General features: G+C 39.7%; 2 long non-coding RNA genes across 2 annotated transcripts in view; both read right to left on the bottom strand.

Annotated features, from left to right (window-relative positions):
- LOC122526928 overlaps nt 1-8,091 on the bottom strand; it is a 13,030-nt gene extending 4,939 nt beyond the window's left edge. The window contains exons 1-3 of the long non-coding RNA XR_006306248.1: nt 8,080-8,091; nt 6,035-6,040; nt 1,364-1,366 (exon numbers count right to left, since the gene is read on the bottom strand). This is a non-coding gene — a long non-coding RNA (uncharacterized LOC122526928). The remainder of the gene's footprint in view (nt 1-1,363; nt 1,367-6,034; nt 6,041-8,079) is intronic.
- An 8,424-nt stretch (nt 8,092-16,515) lies between these two features.
- LOC122526929 lies at nt 16,516-18,169 on the bottom strand. The gene is made up of 3 exons (XR_006306249.1): nt 18,159-18,169; nt 17,239-17,243; nt 16,516-16,634 (listed from the first exon to the last, which is right to left on the bottom strand). It is a non-coding gene; the product is annotated as an uncharacterized LOC122526929 (long non-coding RNA).
- Nucleotides 18,170-18,643: the final 474 nt, after the last annotated feature.

Below are 18,643 nucleotides of genomic sequence, written 5' to 3'. Positions count from 1 at the left end.
TTTTTTTTTTTTTTCTCTTTAGTTAATTTATTTATTTTACTTCTTAAATTCATCTTTCAATTTCAATAAAGGTGTTAGCACCAATCTATTATATCACAATGTTCCACTCCACACCACGCAATTGTAAATATATAAATACCTATTATATAGTAATAGTAGTAGTAGCAGTAGTAGTAGCAATAGTAGTAGTAATAGTAATAGTAGTAATAGCGGTAGCAATAATAATCAATAGTAGTAATAGTAGTAGTAGTAGTAGTCAATAGTAGTAATAGTACATAGTAGAGATTTCCGTGTTTAATTAATAAAGATTTCGATATAACAGCCAGATGATCCGTGACCAATTCTATCGAACTGTAAGATTGGATCGATTCGATATTTTGTGAATTCAATGTGTGTGTGTGCGTGTGTGTTTGTGTGTGTGTTTGTGTTTGTATGTGCCGAGTATTTTCTCTCTTTTTTTCACGGCCCCCCGACCCATCCTTCTCTTTTTCGACTAGTATGTACGTCGAATTACACGTATGCTTCCCACGCGTTCCACAGAAATAAGTCTCGCATGGATATGTTTCTTGTTTCCTGTTTTGCTATATTTACCGGTCTTTCTTTCTTTTTGTTTTTTTTTTTTTTTTTTTTGTCGAGTGTCACTCGATCGGCCGTATCGCGTTGCCCCCAACGTGCTAATTTTTTTCCCCACGAATAACGTTAACTGTTTCGAGCAGTTTCGAGGGCACAGCGGCGAGAATTGGAGAGGTTCTGTTATAACGAGGGAACATTTTCACCCTCTGTTATAACAGGAAATTTTCGCCTGTTAAAGAGGCAAGATGAATGAACTCGTCGCGGATGTAACTGGAAATTTTCTACTTTTTCCATCGTTTTCGTCGAAACTGAATCAAACACTAAATCTCGAAGGCACTAACGCAAATCTGATGGAAATTAACTTGTCTAATTATTAATTTGTTTTATTTTGACGGTTATAGAGAGGTTTCTAGAGGTTCAAAGAACGAAGCTGACTGAATACTTTATATACGGCTGTATTCTACTCGATTATCATAATTTTCTTTTTAAAAAGTTTCTTCCAACGTGTTTTGTGTAACCTGTCATTTTACGATTCGAAAAACGATTGAAACAATTACGAGAATTTTTAACACGTCCGTTCGTCACCAGCGCATTCCTCCAACAATTTTCCTTGAAAGACGCGATTATTCTGATAAATGGTAAAAAAAAAAAAACGCGTCCAAACGTTTTGACTCGTATAAAATTCAGTTACAAATTATTACCCTCAATAACGGACGCTATGCATTAAAACAACAATCCAATTCGTCCAAGCCAAAAGCCAATTGTCAAGAATACTATAACAAAAAGAAACCTTCTCAATAAAAAATCTGCACAGTATCTTTAAGATTAAAATTGTTTCCACTATGAAACCGTTCGAATGACATTTCGCCGGTCAGAAGAATCCGCAAGAAAGAGGGGAAAACGAAGCACCGAAAGAAACAATCGGACAAAGAGATCCGCGATTTCACAGGACTGACAAAATGATACAGCGATCCCGTTCCGTTTTTCTTTTCCTTCTTCTTCTTTCTTTCGTTTTCTTTTTTTTTTCCTGCTTTCATTTTTTGGCGATTGAAACGTCCTTTTCTTTTTTTTTTTTTTCTTTCTTTCTCCCCTCACCCTCCGTTCCCACCAGAGGGACACAATCGGGGAAAAAATGGTCGCGCGAACGACGGGATCGGCCGGCGCGTTTTGTCGCCGCGACGCGACGACTTGGAAAAGTGAACGGAAACGTGATTTTCATTCGTTTTGTGCCTCGCTCGCCATTCTCCTCCGCCACCACGGTTTTTCAAAACACCACGGGAAACTTGACGCCGCGTTTCGGCCAGTGACAGCTGCCTCGGCCCGCATTTTTTTCCCCTATTCTCGCGATATTGCACGATTTTTTTCTTATTTCCTCTTTCTCTCTCTTCTTTTTTTTTTCTTTTTTTTTTACTTGGTTTTTTCCCCCTTTTGTTTCATTTTTTTCTTTTTCATTTTTTTTTTTTTTCTCTTTAGTTAATTTATTTATTTTACTTCTTAAATTCATCTTTCAATTTCAATAAAGGTGTTAGCACNTTTTTTTACCCGTGTACAGATAATTTCTCTATTACGCGCGGCACGACTGCACGTGTACGTGTGAGCGTGCAAAGAGTTTTTGGCCGAATCCGCGACCAATCGGATACCGAATACGAACGAATGACCGCCAAAAAATCGCGACGAGAAAGAAACTACCGGGGCAGGGGAAAAGGAAGCTCGACTTTTGCGACCAGAGTCCTCCTTCCGTCCTCCGTTTCGAAGAAACCTTTTTCACTAACAATAAAGAACGTTCCAAAGTTCTGTATCAACGCGTCACATTTTTTCGAAGAGGGAATTTCGGTGGATGCGACTGGAGATATTTTACTAAACGAGAAGAACCAAAGTTTTGTGATACTGGAATTGCCGATTTTTTAATGTACAATTGAACTCGAAAAGAACGAACAAATGTTTCAATAATTTTAGTAGAATCAATGTTGCATAATATTGCAATATTGTAACTGTACAACGTGAGAATATCAATAATAGTTAATTTTGAATTATTTAATCAATCTTGTTTGAATGAAACTAAACGTTAAGATGGCCAAGTAGAAGCAAAAGATCTGACAACAGTCATGTCGACTCATTTGGTACAGTGACACTAGAATTGACGTTGTTTTGATGTTCAATTCGCTCAAAGAGAACGAACAAATGTTTCAATAATTTCGATAGAATCAACATTGCCAATTCTGCATAATGTTGCAACACTGTAACAGGATTGTCAATATTGAGAATAACAATAATAGTTAATTTTGAGTTATTTAACCTCTTTTCACTAGTTCGAACTTGTTTGAATGAAACTAAACGTTAAGATGGTCAAGCAGAGGCAAAAAATCTGATACAACAGTCATTCCAACTGGTTCGATAGTTACAGGTAGTTAAACGATGTTTATTCAGGCTGAAAATCCATTAGAGAATTAAAGTTGAAACTCACGGCCAATGAAAAGAAAAACGTTGCTGCATTGATGTATTGGCAAACACTGTTAAACCGTGACTGGCTATGTTTCTCAGTGGAAGTTTATAGACTCTGTATGATAATTGCAGCGAACCAACCGAACAGCGATCGACAGCTAATTGATGACAACGAATTTGTTTACCGCGAAGAGAAGACAGAATAGATTACGCTTCGCGCAACGTCGCAGTTTAAAACTAAGTCTTGCTATTTATTGATCGTCGAGGTATTTTTGAAAAGAAAAACGATCTTAACCGAAGTCCTCGAATTTTCATCAATCTCCTTGTCAATAACAAATTAGAATCGACGATGGTTTTCACTGATAAAGAAAAAAAGTGATCTGAAACGAAGTTATATATAAAAGATTAATAGAAAATACGACGAGAAATCTGTTTGTAGATAAATAAGATAGCTCATTGTCCTCGTTAATAGGCAGCATCATTCCTTATGAACAAGTGAACAAAAATTCATTGTCAAAGGAACGTTTGATTGTAAATGACAGAAGACGTTTGACATCGAAAGATTCAAAAAGACAATTTTCCAATTGATCTGATATCGATGACCCTCGTGATCGTATATAATACATCGCGCCGTAATGTACAGATCTTCGCGTCCCGGCTTCATTCACTATCCCTTCCTTGTTTCTCGTCCCGTGAGCTTGAAATACGCGTCGTGCTTCGAGTGATTCGCATAGCGATCGAATACTGAAGGCGTAACGAGCAACCTTATATTCGCCGATCTCCGCGAATGCCTCTGGAAATATTTCTCTAAACCTACGCACGTGCGCCAGAATGCTCTACGTAGAATTTCTTCGAATTCCTCACCTTATAATCTATAATTTTATTAGTTTAATGGCTCTCGTAATTTTCGAGCAAATTGTCTCCATTCTGCTATCATCTGTCTTTTCGATTATCTGATAAAAGTTTTCGTTGAGTGAAAATTACGCGAAACGGGTGATATTCGTTACATCACGTTTCACCTAAATTTAGAAAATGATCTATGGTAGATTCGTGTAACGGGGGCAAGATACCATAGAATACCGAGTTAAATGGACCTGCAGTTTTAATATCTACGGCAGCTATAAAATTAGTAGCCATTAATATCTTCAACAAGAATTGAAAACTTGTAACTCCTCGAGCAAGTGGATTGTGCCGACTATGGTCAGACGTGAAGCACTCTCTAATAACAAAGTAGTCTTATATTTTCAGAGAACATCTTTCAGTTTCTAAATGAAAATTACGCCTGAGGAAACTTGAATTTTTTTTTTTTTTTCTCACTGATTTCATTGAACCTCCGACCATTCAAACATTCGATGTATTTTCTTATTTAATTCCTGCATGTATGTATCTCGATTTCTTTATCACGACGTCTCGACGCAGCAATAAACAAAATCTCGACACGTTTCGTCGATACGTTTCATACGCATATACGACTATCTACCACGATCATACCGCGTGTTGAAGTTTATCGTAAGTGTCGGAACAATTTTCTCACGGTCGGGTTCAATAAGGAGGGAAATAAAGTCTGAAGTGAGATAAATGTACGCGAAGAACGGAATGAATGGCAAACGGGAGAATATCCTTCGCGATATTCGAGCAAACGAAATAAAAGAAGTATCGCGAAGCATCTCGGAATATAAAAAAACCGAAACTTTCACACATCAAGCCGAAACCACGTTTGATCATATATACATTATATTCTTCTTCATTACTGACGAGGTTATTCTACTTAGACAATTACCAACTCACCTCAACATCTAAGAGTAATCTCGACAGTCTGTTCAATTGTTATTACTTTGTTAGTTATTTTACAGGAAAAGTAAATTTTTCATTCCATTTCTAAAAATTGTCGATTGTTCAAATCTCGAATCTAAATATAATCGCGAATTTTTATGCACTTGTGAGAAATTAAAAGAACACACGATAAAATTATGAATTCTTAATTGGAATCACGGAATGTTACAATTTAGCACTGTAATTTCTGGAACTTTCATCGTGAATATTTTAGTATCTCAACGTACATTAGTCATCTACGATCGAAAGATACTCGTTCGAGGTATGAATGAATAACAGTGGCTCGTTGCAGTATCCATTTGTGCGAGACAGATCTCTATCTGGCTCCTAGTTTTTCAACTACTACCTTTGTGAGATACTATGAATTTACATCAACATCCACAGTCTACGGTACATTTGCCGTTGTTCTACGGCACCGAGGAAAATATGTAAAACTCGGTCCGGCCAAATATTCGACCCGCTTCCAATAAAACGGGGGATGCCCGTTTCGAAAGAAATTCAAAGGAGAAAGCTCGGTTTACGCTCACATTGGGATTTAAATAATTCGGCAATAAAAGGAAATTTTCAACCGACGCGAAAATTCTACGCAAACACACAGTTGCTTCCTCTCCCTCTCTCTCTCTCTCTCTTTCTCTCTCTTAAAGAAAAAAAAGACAACGAAAAAGAAACGAAAAAAGCAATAAATTCTGTGCGTGTGTGAAACTGTCCGATGCTCGTTTGTTCGTTCCATTTAACAGTGTTCCCGTGTCGTTGAACGTTCAACGTCGGCTTTTACGTTTCTCCAAGTCGAGCGTGCACGCCTTCCACCCCCTTTCCGACGCCCTCCAACCCCATGGCGCCGGGAGGAGAGCCCGCGAAGAAGAAATAGGGCCGCGAAGTGCGTAACAACAGGGCTGCCACGGTACGTCAGGCACACACAGATACACAGATATACACACACACACACACACACGCACATACACACGCACGTACACACCGTGCAGGGAAACGCTCGTGCAAACGAAAAAGACCCGACGACTCTGCTCGACGATGCTCGTCTAGATGGTTGCTAACGATCCCCCGCCGCGTTTCCCCGTGGCTGACTCGAGGGTTAAAAGTACCGTTTAACTCGCGTGTTCTAGCCGCCAAGTGCATCGATCTTTTCTGCCGAAAAAAAATTTGTACATACACACATACATAGATAGACTCCGCGCTAAATCTCTCTTTCTCTGCTCCGCAGCGAGAGGAAGCATTGTGCGCGCATACGTGATTAGCGAAATGATATAATTCTGTAATTCTCCGCTATAATTTTCTATTTTCTATTTTCCTTTCTTTTTTTTTTTTTTTTGGACGTTGATAGAATTGTTCGAAACGTGCAGGAAATTAGATGGTCGGTCGTCTGTCGTATTTGCGAATGAGACAGGCTTGCGAGTATTGATTGTCGGTGTACAGGGTGATTTTGAAATCAGGGTTGCGACTGTGGGATGAAACGATTATCAGAGAGGATGCAATTTTTTGAGCGGAGATACGCAAGCTTCCCCGTCCCGAATTGAAAGATCGTGCACACTCCGAAAATATCGTGTTTGAAAGTTATTAACAACAAACGCGAAATGTAGAGTTTAATTATTTGACGTGTTTCGTTTAATTTCAACGTAGAATGTGATGCGTGCGGTTGCGTGAAAATGTACCCAACAGCGGCTCTTCTGACAAATACTTTGACATTCGTAGCGTGATACAATCTTGACGCAAGCAACAACATCCTACTTTTATAAAAACGAATTCTCTTCGCGGTGAAAAAGATTTCTACTGACAAAGGAACGTGCGCGTTTTGCCGAGTTTTTCGTCTTACATTTTTTACGATAAATCTCTGTAATTCCAAGGGATAATACGCAGGGAAAATTGTAAGATATCGAGCCAGCTTAAATCACTCAAATATTACCAAATTTCGTCTCAGGTAAACTCACGAAGATTTTTGCACGATTTTTACAGAATAAATCTGTGTAATTCTAGACGATACTGAAACGGTGAGAATTACCTCGATACGTAACGTAATTCTTTGCAACGCAATTTTGTAATTTTATCCCGAATAATTTTCAATGTTTAATTCTTGTCTCGCCGCCGTTCCGTATTGCGAATCACTCTGTAGAGGTTGATAGTGAAACGCGTATGTATGTGCGCGTACTGAAAACTCGGCGATCGTTACGTCCTCCGACAACTCGTGATTAACGATCGAGCGTTTTTGACGACTTGCGCGCGCGGACAATTCCGGAAATTGGCTTGAAGTGCTTGAAAACCGACAAACAGCGATATTAGCGAGAGTCAAAAAGGGGATGTTGTCGATGACGACGACGACGACGCTGAGAGCGAGTGACGATCGATACACTTGGTCATGGAACTAATTACATATCGCGTCGCTGCAGTTGTTGAAAATAAAAAGCTCGTTCGGCCGCGACGACACGCATCCGTCACCCTGTGAAACTGTTTGTCGGATAAATCCGCCACGCGAACGACTAATTCTACTGAATTCTGTTCTCACTTTCTCTCGAAACGAGCCTCGTGAAGCGTTACTCAATTTTCGAGATCTTTGACTGGAGATTGCCAGAAATTTGCTTCTCGTTTCTTTCCTTACTTTCGTGCCTTACTTTTCGGGGATTTTAATTTGAAGAAGAAACATTGTTGCACATTGAATTTTCGATTAGATTAACGTAGGGAATGAAATTTGAAGCAAGTTATTCTGGTTGATTGCCAGAGACGTGGCTCTCCCCTTTTCATCTCTTTCCTTTGAAATTTGTTAAATTGATTAGAAGCTTTTGAATGCAATGTCAACATGTTGGATTTTGTTTCATCATCCAACGACCAAGTCACTGAAAAATGTAAATCTGAAATAATGGAACTAGCTAATCGTTTGGTTTGTACAAATCACGAAATTATTTTGATTAAATCAACCAATCAATTTAAAACAGCTCGAAACACGAAATGTAAATGTTCTCGATTTTTTTTTTTTTTTTTTTTTTCAATACTTGGTTCAAGTATTTACCCAAGATCCAACGTGAAAACTTTTCCGATTCGAGAATGGTCGAACATCGCGAAGGAATTCCTTTGTGGAAGAGCGAGGATCGAAAATGTGATCAGCCCTGAAATTCTTCAACTTTCTCAAACTTCAAAAGGAATCTGACTTGCAATTTTCAACGAACTTCCTCTCTTACTGCTCTCCACGGTTCCAAACATCTTCGTCTCGGTGAAAAATTAAACGAAACTGCAACTCGTTGTCGAGAAATATACGTTTTCATCGAAAAGAAAAAAGATTCGAACTTATCCAACGACAGAAAAAAAAACCCAGCTATCCGCGTTTTTAGATTCGTTGTATCGGAGATAATTGCCATCTTCGCGGGCGCATGGATCGAAGGTCGAACGATAAAATGTTATGTGCCACGCGACGTCGGCATAAAAGATAAAAATCGTTTGGCAGAACGTCGCGGAAACACGAAAACTGTGTTTTCTACTACGACGACAGAGTAAAATAGAGTCCCTGGCTGATCAGTCGGATATTTCTCAAGTAAAAGAATGGTAAAATTCGAGAGGTCGAGAGGAAACAATAAATCGGATCATTTGAGTATTAACAAGTGACAAAAGAATCGTCGAATACGGATTCTTGTGAAAATTGTGTCTTTACGAGCTTAGTACTTCAAAAATTGGACTCACGCTGAACTTTGTGCTTCATTCTGATAAAATAAATTTCGAATTTAGAACGTTGTACGAAGTGAGAATTGCAAGTAGATTATGAACTCTCGTGGGAATCGTGCCTTCGTGAACTTGATATTTCAATAATTGGACTCGCAACTAAACACTTTGCGCTTCGTTAATAAAATTTCGAAATTTCTAAATAAATTTCCAATTTAGAATACCGTACGACATAATAATTTCGTGTAATTATTAAACTTTAAGCATTTTACACATTTCACACGCGTCATAAATTTTTACAAACAAAATAAAAGAAAAATGTAGGGGATGTCGCGTTTTATGTCTTAATTTCAGAACGCTCGCATCGTTCTCAATAAATCTCCGACCAGGCAAAGACCCAAGTAGAGAAAGAAATTTCCCGACGCGAAGATCATCGCGCTGAAGCTTCGAGTTTTGTCTAGCGAGATCTCGGACAACCGAGGCGTCTTAATAAATTCCGAAAGATCTCTTTTTAAACCAGATGGAATCCAGAGGAGGCTACCACGAATCGCGATACACAACTGTAACTTTTCACTTGCACGGGAAAAAGCAATTTTAATCCCTTTCTAACCCCTTTGTCGACCCTCTCTCGCCGGTTTCTTCGTCTTAATCGTCTTTATTTCAAGCCGGGAAACTACGATATGAAACTGTTTCAAAAGCACGAGAAGAAAGACGATGGACGCTCGATGCTTGCCTCAAAGAGGTTCGAATTAACCTGCGGAGTTAAGCAAGATTTAAGATATTTCCTTCGGCGAAACTCTGACGTTTCTTAATAATTTCGTTCGATTTTGTCAGATCAGTTTGAACAACTGATGTCTTTCTCACACTATATACGTTCCATCATGTAGTTGGCATAATTGAGAGAGGACCGTGCGATCTTCATGCGAATTAAAACAGAATACTTGTTTTCCTTTTTTAATCGAAAAAAAGTTAAATTTTCATCAATTTACTTGAGAAGCTAGGTATTCGGCAATATCTTTCAATATTTTGTGATCACTGAAAGAAATCTTGACAAGACTATTTTTTGAATATTTTTACGTGTATATTACGTGTACTGTGTACGTTTTTTTGAAATTTCTCGCAAATGCATCGCGTCGAGTTTCCAAACCAAAGGCTGAAACGGAGAACACTGTCAATTGGATATATGTTGGAAAGAACAGATAAGAAACAGATAATATGGTTTTCCAAATACAACAAGATTAGGCCTGGTAATAACAATAAAGAGCAGACAAGAGACGTTAAATCCCGGGCATAAAAAAAAAAAAAAAAAAAAAAAAAAAAAAAAACAGAAAACCCGAGCTAACCCATTCGCCAGACACAGCGTCTATCATCATTCATCTCGGTCTTCACAAAACTTCCACTTCCATGGCGAAAAATTGAATAGTCCGCGAGGAGACTGGCGGCCTCGATTGTTTCAAAGGGCTCATTGTCGAGAAGGGGAGGCTTTTCGGGAAAGATGGTTCAAGCCAGAAACGACCAAGAAATAACGACGAAATAATATAAATTTATTTCACGAACAACCGACGATCTTACCAACACCGGCAACGTTTACCAGAGTCGACAAATTGACTTGTACAAATTGCTCCGTACGAGCCACGTTGGAATTCCAACGACGCGATCGCGGAAGTGCAAACGCGCCGAACAAGAGAGGAGACAAAAAGCGACAAGCGAAAGAGACGATCCCGACGGTTGGAAGTTTCCAACTTGGTCGACCAGAAGTGGTTCGATATTCTCCTCGATCCCTTTAAAACTCGAACGAACCACCAAATTGCCAGAAAAGTTTCAGGCAAAGAGGGCCGCCGGCCAGACTGCGTGGCAAACGTACCGCGAGAGATCGTCGCCTGTAATCGAACAGCAATTTCGCCGGCGCGATAACAGCTCGGCTGGATTCATGGCGCCTTGCGAACTACGTCGCGATGTAGGATAAAAATCGCGCGAAATTCAGTCGAGGCGCGTCGTTAACCGATAATTATGCACAACCGTGGGAGGAGGGGGGAGGCGGCTAACACGTTGCGGTTAAAGGTATAATTTCACGACGTGCCCTGTATGTCGGCACGTATATCGAGAACAACAACAGGAGAAATGGTCGTAACTGGTCGGACACGCGACATTCTCTCTACGTACACGAACGTGAATAAGATATCACTTTATGGCATTTTAGCATTTGTCGACGTGTTCGGCAAACCTCGTGAAGATCGTGCAAGACGATTCTGAACTCTGTGTAAGCGGATCCGGATTGAAAAGTCACTTGGGAACGAAAGTTTCTTTGGGTTAGGGGGGGGGGCTAGATTTTTAGCGATTTCGTCGAATACAGGACATCTCTATCTTTCAGGATGTATTTTACGGAATTCTGAAGAGCAAAATCTATGAAATAGAAATCTGTTTTTTGAATGTACGTTTTTTTCTATTCTGGTTTCACAAATATTACTTTACACGAAAATTCGGAATTAATCTGAACTGTAATATTGGTTGAGAGAAATAAATTTTTCACGAAAAGTTTTCTTCATTACTCCACTGTTTATCAACGAAAATACCGCTGTTTCTTTATGCTTTAATTAATAGTCTATAAGCTTGTGTCTAATAAAATTGTTTTAATATTAAAAGCTCTGATCTCAATTGTAACATTATTCTTCAGAGAAGTAAATGGATTGAAATTTCAAAGACAAAGAACTACAATTTGATTTATAATATCGAAAATATGAGCAAAAAGATAAAGTTAAAAATGACATTTCAGGATATCTCGAAGCAAGATATCATGTACTACGTTACTTTTAATTAATTGCGACTTTCCTTTTTTAAAAACACTCAAAAGGAAATAGAAAAATCGAGTTAATCGCAATATTTCATAAACAAACGAAAATCCACTTGGGAAGAGTTAAAAAAAAAAAAAAAAAACGAAACGACTTTTCGAACTCGACCAGGATGAAATTGCGACAAACGTTGCGACAGTCCTTCCCCTCCGCCAGAGCAATTTCGAGAACTCTTAAAATTTTGTTGCGCCCCCTACCGAACGAGTCGTAAAATTTCAAATAGTAGATCACACGGTGTTGGGAGATCTCCCCGTCGCAATGCTCGGCGACGTAAAAATTTTATCTCGCCCCGGCTACGTCTATTAAAAGAGTCATAAACTGGAGAACTCGCTGGTCCATCAGCAGCAACTTGCTGCAATCTCGGCTCTCTTTGAAATTTTATCTCCCCTCAACCGATTCTCTGTCAAGATTCTCGCCATCAAGATTCAAAATTTTCAAGCTGCAATCGAGCTTTCTACGACAAGCGTGGAGTCTCGGGCTGCTTCTCACGCGAAAGCTTCCCAGAGCGGAAAACAACGATACACTTCGCAACGAGCTGGAGGCACGGCAGACACGGAGGACGGAAGGATTGAAGGAAAATTTCGTTAGATCTTCTCCCTGTGAAGCTCTAAAATCTTAACGCGATGTTGTTTAGACCGTCTAGCGGGATTTTATATTTGACCGGCATTCGAAACACTCGGCTAGCGTATGTATTTCGTAAAGAGAGATAAAACACGTGTGTACGTAACACTGGAATTACCGAAATTACCAAATTCTTCGTGATTCTTCGCTTAAATCGTTACTTTTAGAAATTCGGTTGTAAAAACTTTTCAGAAATTTGTAAATAAAAACTTCTTCCCACTGCTCGTTCTCTCTCTCTCTCTCTCTCGTTTCTCTGACGCACGTTTCGTGTGCTTTGGTCGTTGGTAATTCCAGCGTTAAAGAAGTAGAAGAAAAAGAAAAAAGAAAACAAAAAAAGAAAAAAAAAAGGAAGGGAAAAGAATAAAGACGTGAACACGAGCAGAGATTTTTTGGCTCTCGCGGTCATGGCCGAAAGCCGATACGAGGAGAGAAAAGAAAAGAAAGAAAAAAAAAAAAGGTAAAAACTGAGAGGAGATGACAACGAAAAGGAAAAGGAAAAGAACTTCTTCAACGTTTACCAAGTGCACCTAAGAATTCAAATTCGCCCCGTCCCATCCGACAATAACAATAAATAATAAATTCTGCGTATATTCATCTATATTGCAATATAATCATAGTATAATATATGTATACGTGTACCGCGTGTATATGTGTGTGTGTGTGTACGTATGTACGTTTCATGTTCGTGTCCCCCGTGTAACAATATAACCGCGTGTTGGCGTTGTAATATATAAACAGTGAACAACACATATATAAAATCATTAAAACGATAAAACAAAATAGAATAAATTATCCAATATATTAATTGATATACTTAATCATCTGCGTAATATATTAATATTCTGGTTATCATACATACATACATATATATATGTATATATATAATTATATTATTAAATTTTATATATATATATATATATATATATATATATTTATGTGTATATATTTATATGCGTAATCGGGTGGTAGCCTTAACTATGCAAAGTGCCCCTTTTTGCAAAAGAGAGAAGATCGACGGGTAATATCATTTGATCACAATGTAGCGGTTTGGCTCTTTGAATAGCTAGCGGACTCGACGTACCGACCAACCAACGTCGGCGCGTTACTCCGACTGCGAATTATACGAATTCCTAAGCTTCGAAACACGCGTACCTCACGTACGCGTTTGTTATGTTTGTCCATTCGTTCGTTTGTCCGAGTCGGTTGTAAACGGTTAACCCGGTTCGTCCGCGCGAAATACAAATCCGAAAAGCGTGTACGCGCGGATGGTGTCGCGCGTGCTCACGCCTGGATCGTTCGCGGCTGGACACACACAGCTCTACTACGTCATACATAATTTCTCTCCGTCTTACTTCCTTTTTCCTACCATTTCTTTTTCTTTTTTTTTTTTTTTTTTCTTTCTCGGGAAAAAAAAATGACCCCTATATCGTTAAATATAATAATGTTATAACGTGTAAGGAAGTAAATATGTATATAGATATATTATGTGTATAAATGTGTATATAAATTTCCTCGCGTAAAAACAAACAAAGAAGAAAGGTAGAACAAACAGATTGCACCCCAACCAATTTAAATATCAACATGTGTAACGACGTAGCGGTGAAAATATTTCAGTAAACCAGCCCTCTTGAATAAAAATTGACACCGTTATTTTAAAAACAGCATTAAACACTATATGTATATATATATATAATTATGTATATGTCGTCGCTGGCCGATTGACGGGGATTTTCAATCGCGCCGAACAACCGGCCGACCAACCATTAACGTAATGACGTTTATAACGTATAATATTAATAATATAGCAATAGTACTAGAAATCAATCCGATTACAAGATAAGATCCTCACTATGCGTTCGCCTATGCGCTTAAGTTTCCGAATTCTCGTGGAATGTCTCGGGTTCGATCTTTCCACAAATTATTTTTCACATTATCTGCTGCGATTATCGTATCTGCGGAGGTGTGCAGTTTTTTTTAAATCGTAAATATTATAGACTTTTTTGTTTTTTAGGTGTTCCAAGTAACAAACAACGCGTTTTATAGTTCAGAGCTCATATTAGAGCTGCAAAGCGCCACTTATTCTTGCCTATTTCCTTTCTTTCCTTTGCTTTTCTCTTTCTTTCTGTTCTCTTATTTCGTCCTTCTTATCGCTATCAAAAGAAAAGAAAAAAAAAGGAAAAAGAAAAGAAAAAATAGAGCACTAAAGACGATGCATAAGACTAAAAGATTTCGTTGTTAGTCGATTAATATTGCGTGTCACCGTATTTCCGGCAAATCGCCGGAAGTATACAAAAAGGTGTCGTGTGACTGCGTGTTCCGTGTTTCTGTCCCTGTGTACCTATGTAACACGCGTACAATGTGCGTGTATGTTACGTGTGAGTGCAAGATTCGTATGTATATGGTGTATCAAACGGCTGCCTCTCTCGTCGTATATACATACCTCGCGTAGGTCCATATATTCTGATTCTGTCGTGACTGTGTAGATGTGTATCCATGTGTCAAATCCTCCCCGAGAATCCCCCTCCCCCAAACCCGTAAATCCTATACGACGGTGTTGAAAGCCAGCGCGTGCTACGTGATACATTTGCCAACGATTCCCGTTGAAACGCCGATGAAACACACGATTACACTCTAATATGAAGTCCAACTATAAACTCTTCAACAATTGTACGACTCACCCTGCTTATCGAATGAATTATACTTCCAGCAAGTCCACATTAATAATTAATTAATTAATCGATTAATCGTAATTCCGTTTCTTTTTTTTTTTTTTCTTCTTCTTTTGGCTGTCGAACGGCGGGCATCGGCCGCTAGGCAGCATGCAACTACGGGAGGAATTGGCACCACGTTTGCTCCCCGTTTGCTATATATATATAATATGTTATTCCATTAAATCTCCCATTATTAATATTTATAATATAATATAATATATATATATATATGTATATATATAGCAATAATACGCGAATCGTAAACTCACCCGAGCTAACACTCCTCTCTTTAGTATTTATATATATATATCGTCGATCGGCGCAGCGCTCGTTTACCACAAAAAAAATAAAGCTGCCCGGTCTTTGGACAATGTTTTCGAAACGCGTCGTTTCGAAAAACGGCGGCCGGCGTCGCGCGAGTTGGCGCGTGCGCGCGCGCGTTCCTCCACCGATCGGCCCCGAGCGATAACGCGAGCGTAAAAAAGCCGAGATATACAAATATAAGCGACCCGCGCTAACCACGATTCGTCTCAGGCTCCTGTCTTTCGTCACTCTCTCGTTTCCTCTTCTCCCCCGATACGTTTTCTCTTTCACTCTCTCACTCTCTCACTCTCTCTCTCTCTCTCTCTCTCTCTCTCTCCCTCGTCCCCCGATGCGTCGATCGTCAATGAAAAAACAACAACAAACAACAAACGGCAAACAACTCTCGCCAGCAACTCGAGAAGGAACTTTTCGTTCGTCGCACCGCGTGCGAAAAAGACCGCGCCGGAGCCACGCCGAAGACAAATCGAACGTAAAAAGTCGGCCCGTCGAAGAAGAAAGTTTTTCCCGCGGTAGCGACGGCAGTGTGTCACGCGCATGCGTGTACGCTACCCACCCGGTCGGCCGATCGTTCTACCGCGCGTGCGCACAAATCCATTGCAACGCGCGCGCACGCGCACGCGCATCTCGCCTCGCTCGCTCGCTCGCTCGCTCGCTTTTTTCCTCACACCTGAACTCGTCTCGTTCTTTTTTTTTTCCCTTTCTTTTTTTCTTTTTTCAACTAACACGACAAATGTCCACCCCGAAAGACAAATCGCAGAAAAACGAAACAACGCCCACCCTTTGTCCCCGTTATCGCGCGATAAGGAGAATCTCATCGTCGATTTCTTAAGCGTAGAGAACCTATAAAAGATTTGGTGTTCGAAAAACAGAAAAAAGCCGAGAGAGACCGGCCTTTTGCGCGGCCGTGACACCAGGGACGTACTCATTATTGCGACAATAATTGCCACCCCCCCCCTCCCCCCTCTCCTTTCACCCTGTCGGCGCAGCCACTCGCGTTCTCTGTATAACGCATCATCATCATCATCTTTTTCCCTGTTCTTATATATATATACGTATGTATACACGTATATGTGTACAAAGTATCTCTTATATACATATACGCATATACATGCTAAATTATTATTTATTTATATATTATTCATTGTTACTTTTTTCCTGGTTTCCTTACTTTCGGGGCGCGTAAATATGTACGTGTAAAGTAAATATTTATATATATATATAGATATAGATATATACACATGCACACGTAGACACGCGTCTACACGCATGTATGTGTATATACGTATAAGATATATACAGACGCGTGCAACGGTCCATCCCGCGTTTTAGGACAGCGTGTTCATGGTATCGTTACTCATCGCGGAGAGCGCCAACGTGCCTGTCACGAAATCGTTTAGATCGATCTTTCTTGCCTCGGGGTGTTTGAATTTAAAGTGCGTGCGCAGGTTGTCGCTACGTGTGTACGTGGCACGACAGAGAGGACACTCAAACCTGCCGGGGAAGTGGACGTGGTAGTGGTTCCTGATGTGCGTCACGACCTTGCCGCACAGCTTGCACCTGTGAAGGTTGCAGCCGCCTGGCACCCGGTCAAAGGTCAGCCGCATGTGCCAGGCTTTTGAACCTGCAACATCAACACAAGACAAGTCACTTTCAACTGTTGGACACCCAACGCGACCTACGCGACGACGAGCCGCCCGCGGCCCAGTCTGTGTCGACGGCGGCTCTCGATCGCTTCTTTCTCTCTTTCTTTCTCTCTCTCTCTCTCTCTCTCTTTTTCTTTCCTCATGTATACACTTTCTCTCTCTCTCTCTCTCTCGTACTTTCAGTTGCTCTCCCATTTTTTGCTTTCCTCTCTCTCCGAATTCACATTTTCCTTCCTTCACTGATTCCTCCACTTTCGCTCCTCTCTCTCTCTCTCTCTCTCTCTCTATTCCTTCATCCCTCACATTTCGCAGCCTCTTCTTTTACATATTTTTTTTTTAACCTCCCCGCTAATTTTCCCCTCGTTTACCCTCCTACTTACGAATCAAGGCCGTGTGATCATGCGACCGTGCCACACGTATACTCTACGCTTCTTTCTCTCTCTCTCTCTCTCTCTCTCTCTCTCTCTCTCTCTCTCTCTCTCTCTCTCTCTCTCTCACTCTTTCTCTCTTCTGTTCTGGCTATGTGTGTGTGAGTGTGTGTGAGTGTCGAGAGGAAGAGGATTTTCGAGCCGGACACCCGACCACCGCTTTCGGCTCAGACGGACCGACACCGCTCTCGTATGGATTTTATCCGACGAGTCGATGACTCGCGTCGGTGCCAGCGATGCCTGTCGAGACTTCTCGCGAAAATTTCAAAGTAGAGACCAGACCATGCGTTTGGTGTTGCGTAATTGTTCGCACTTGATCTCTTTTTTTTTTTTTAACGAAAATTTGTACTGTAATTTTGTAAAACAAACCCGTTTGTTTCATGTTTATAATCATTTATCGATAATGCTTCAACTAGAACTTTATTACAGGTCAACTTCAATCATTTCTATCAATAGGTATTTTCACTTTTCGGATTGCTCCGTACTATGTCTTTAGAGATATTAAACGTTAATTAGCCATCAATTTTATAAACTTGTTAATAAAACTTGTTAATAAAACTTGTTTTTTTATTTCATTTCTGTTTATCGACGACTAACCCTAAGACTAACTTTGATAACAAACATTTCTATATGCTCAATGAATATTTTTATTGTATCAGTCATTTTTATTTTATCCTCTCAATATCATCAATCATTGATTAATGTCTAATTTAAATTTTAACTCGTTCAGAAGTTTGGTTCAACCGAAATTGGTAAAGTCAATTTCTCCGTACAATTTTCATAAGTTTTATCTTCTCGATGTTTGAAAATATTAAAGAAGAGCATTTTTCATATTCCAATTTTCTTCCAATTGCCCTGCAGCGTTGCCCCAAGGCTAGCTAATAATTAAACTGCGGGTCTTTTTCCTATTTCTGAAGACTCGATTTTATTAAAAAAAATAAAAGCACGGTTGTGCTAAATTATTCTACCTAACAAATACCACAGAAAATACTATACTTTCGATATCTTGTACATTTTTTCATAAAAAAATCCACAGTCCAATAATAATTTCACAATCGATTAGCATTCAGAAACAGTCAGTCGAGTCAACTGCTTTATCTCGAAAAAAAAAAAGAAAAGGGAGAATAAAAAAAGTCGCAACTGAAAAGAAAAAGAAGAAAAAGAACGGAGAATTTTCGTAAACGAGAGAAAGTAGAAAATTTCGTAGAGATGACCAATATAGAAATAAATAAAAAATAAAAATAATAATAATAAGGCCACTCTCCACGGAACGAACATCGCAAACGCGATCGCGATTAAATAAAGTGGAGCGAGACTTCCTGACGACGTGACGGCGGCGAACGCAAGGCACGCGATTCCGCGTTTTAAGAAGTGATACACGGCGAGCCATAGATCGTCAGATCTACCAGCGGACTCGTTGAATGGGTCTCGATAGTTACTCGCGAGTTACGACGCATCGCGGTGTCTGCAGAAAGAAGAAAACTGGAGCACGGCTGATATAACCAACGAAACTTATGATCCGCCCCGGTGATACGGAAATGTGTAAATAGAGTTGTAGG

Source organism: Frieseomelitta varia, unplaced genomic scaffold (assembly GCF_011392965.1).
Source record: "Frieseomelitta varia isolate USP_RPSP 00005682 unplaced genomic scaffold, Fvar_1.2 scaffold_203, whole genome shotgun sequence".
NCBI classification, from domain to species: domain Eukaryota; kingdom Metazoa; phylum Arthropoda; class Insecta; order Hymenoptera; family Apidae; genus Frieseomelitta; species Frieseomelitta varia.
The sequence above is the reverse complement of the archived record's forward strand: the minus strand, read 5'-3'. Positions and strand labels throughout refer to the sequence as shown.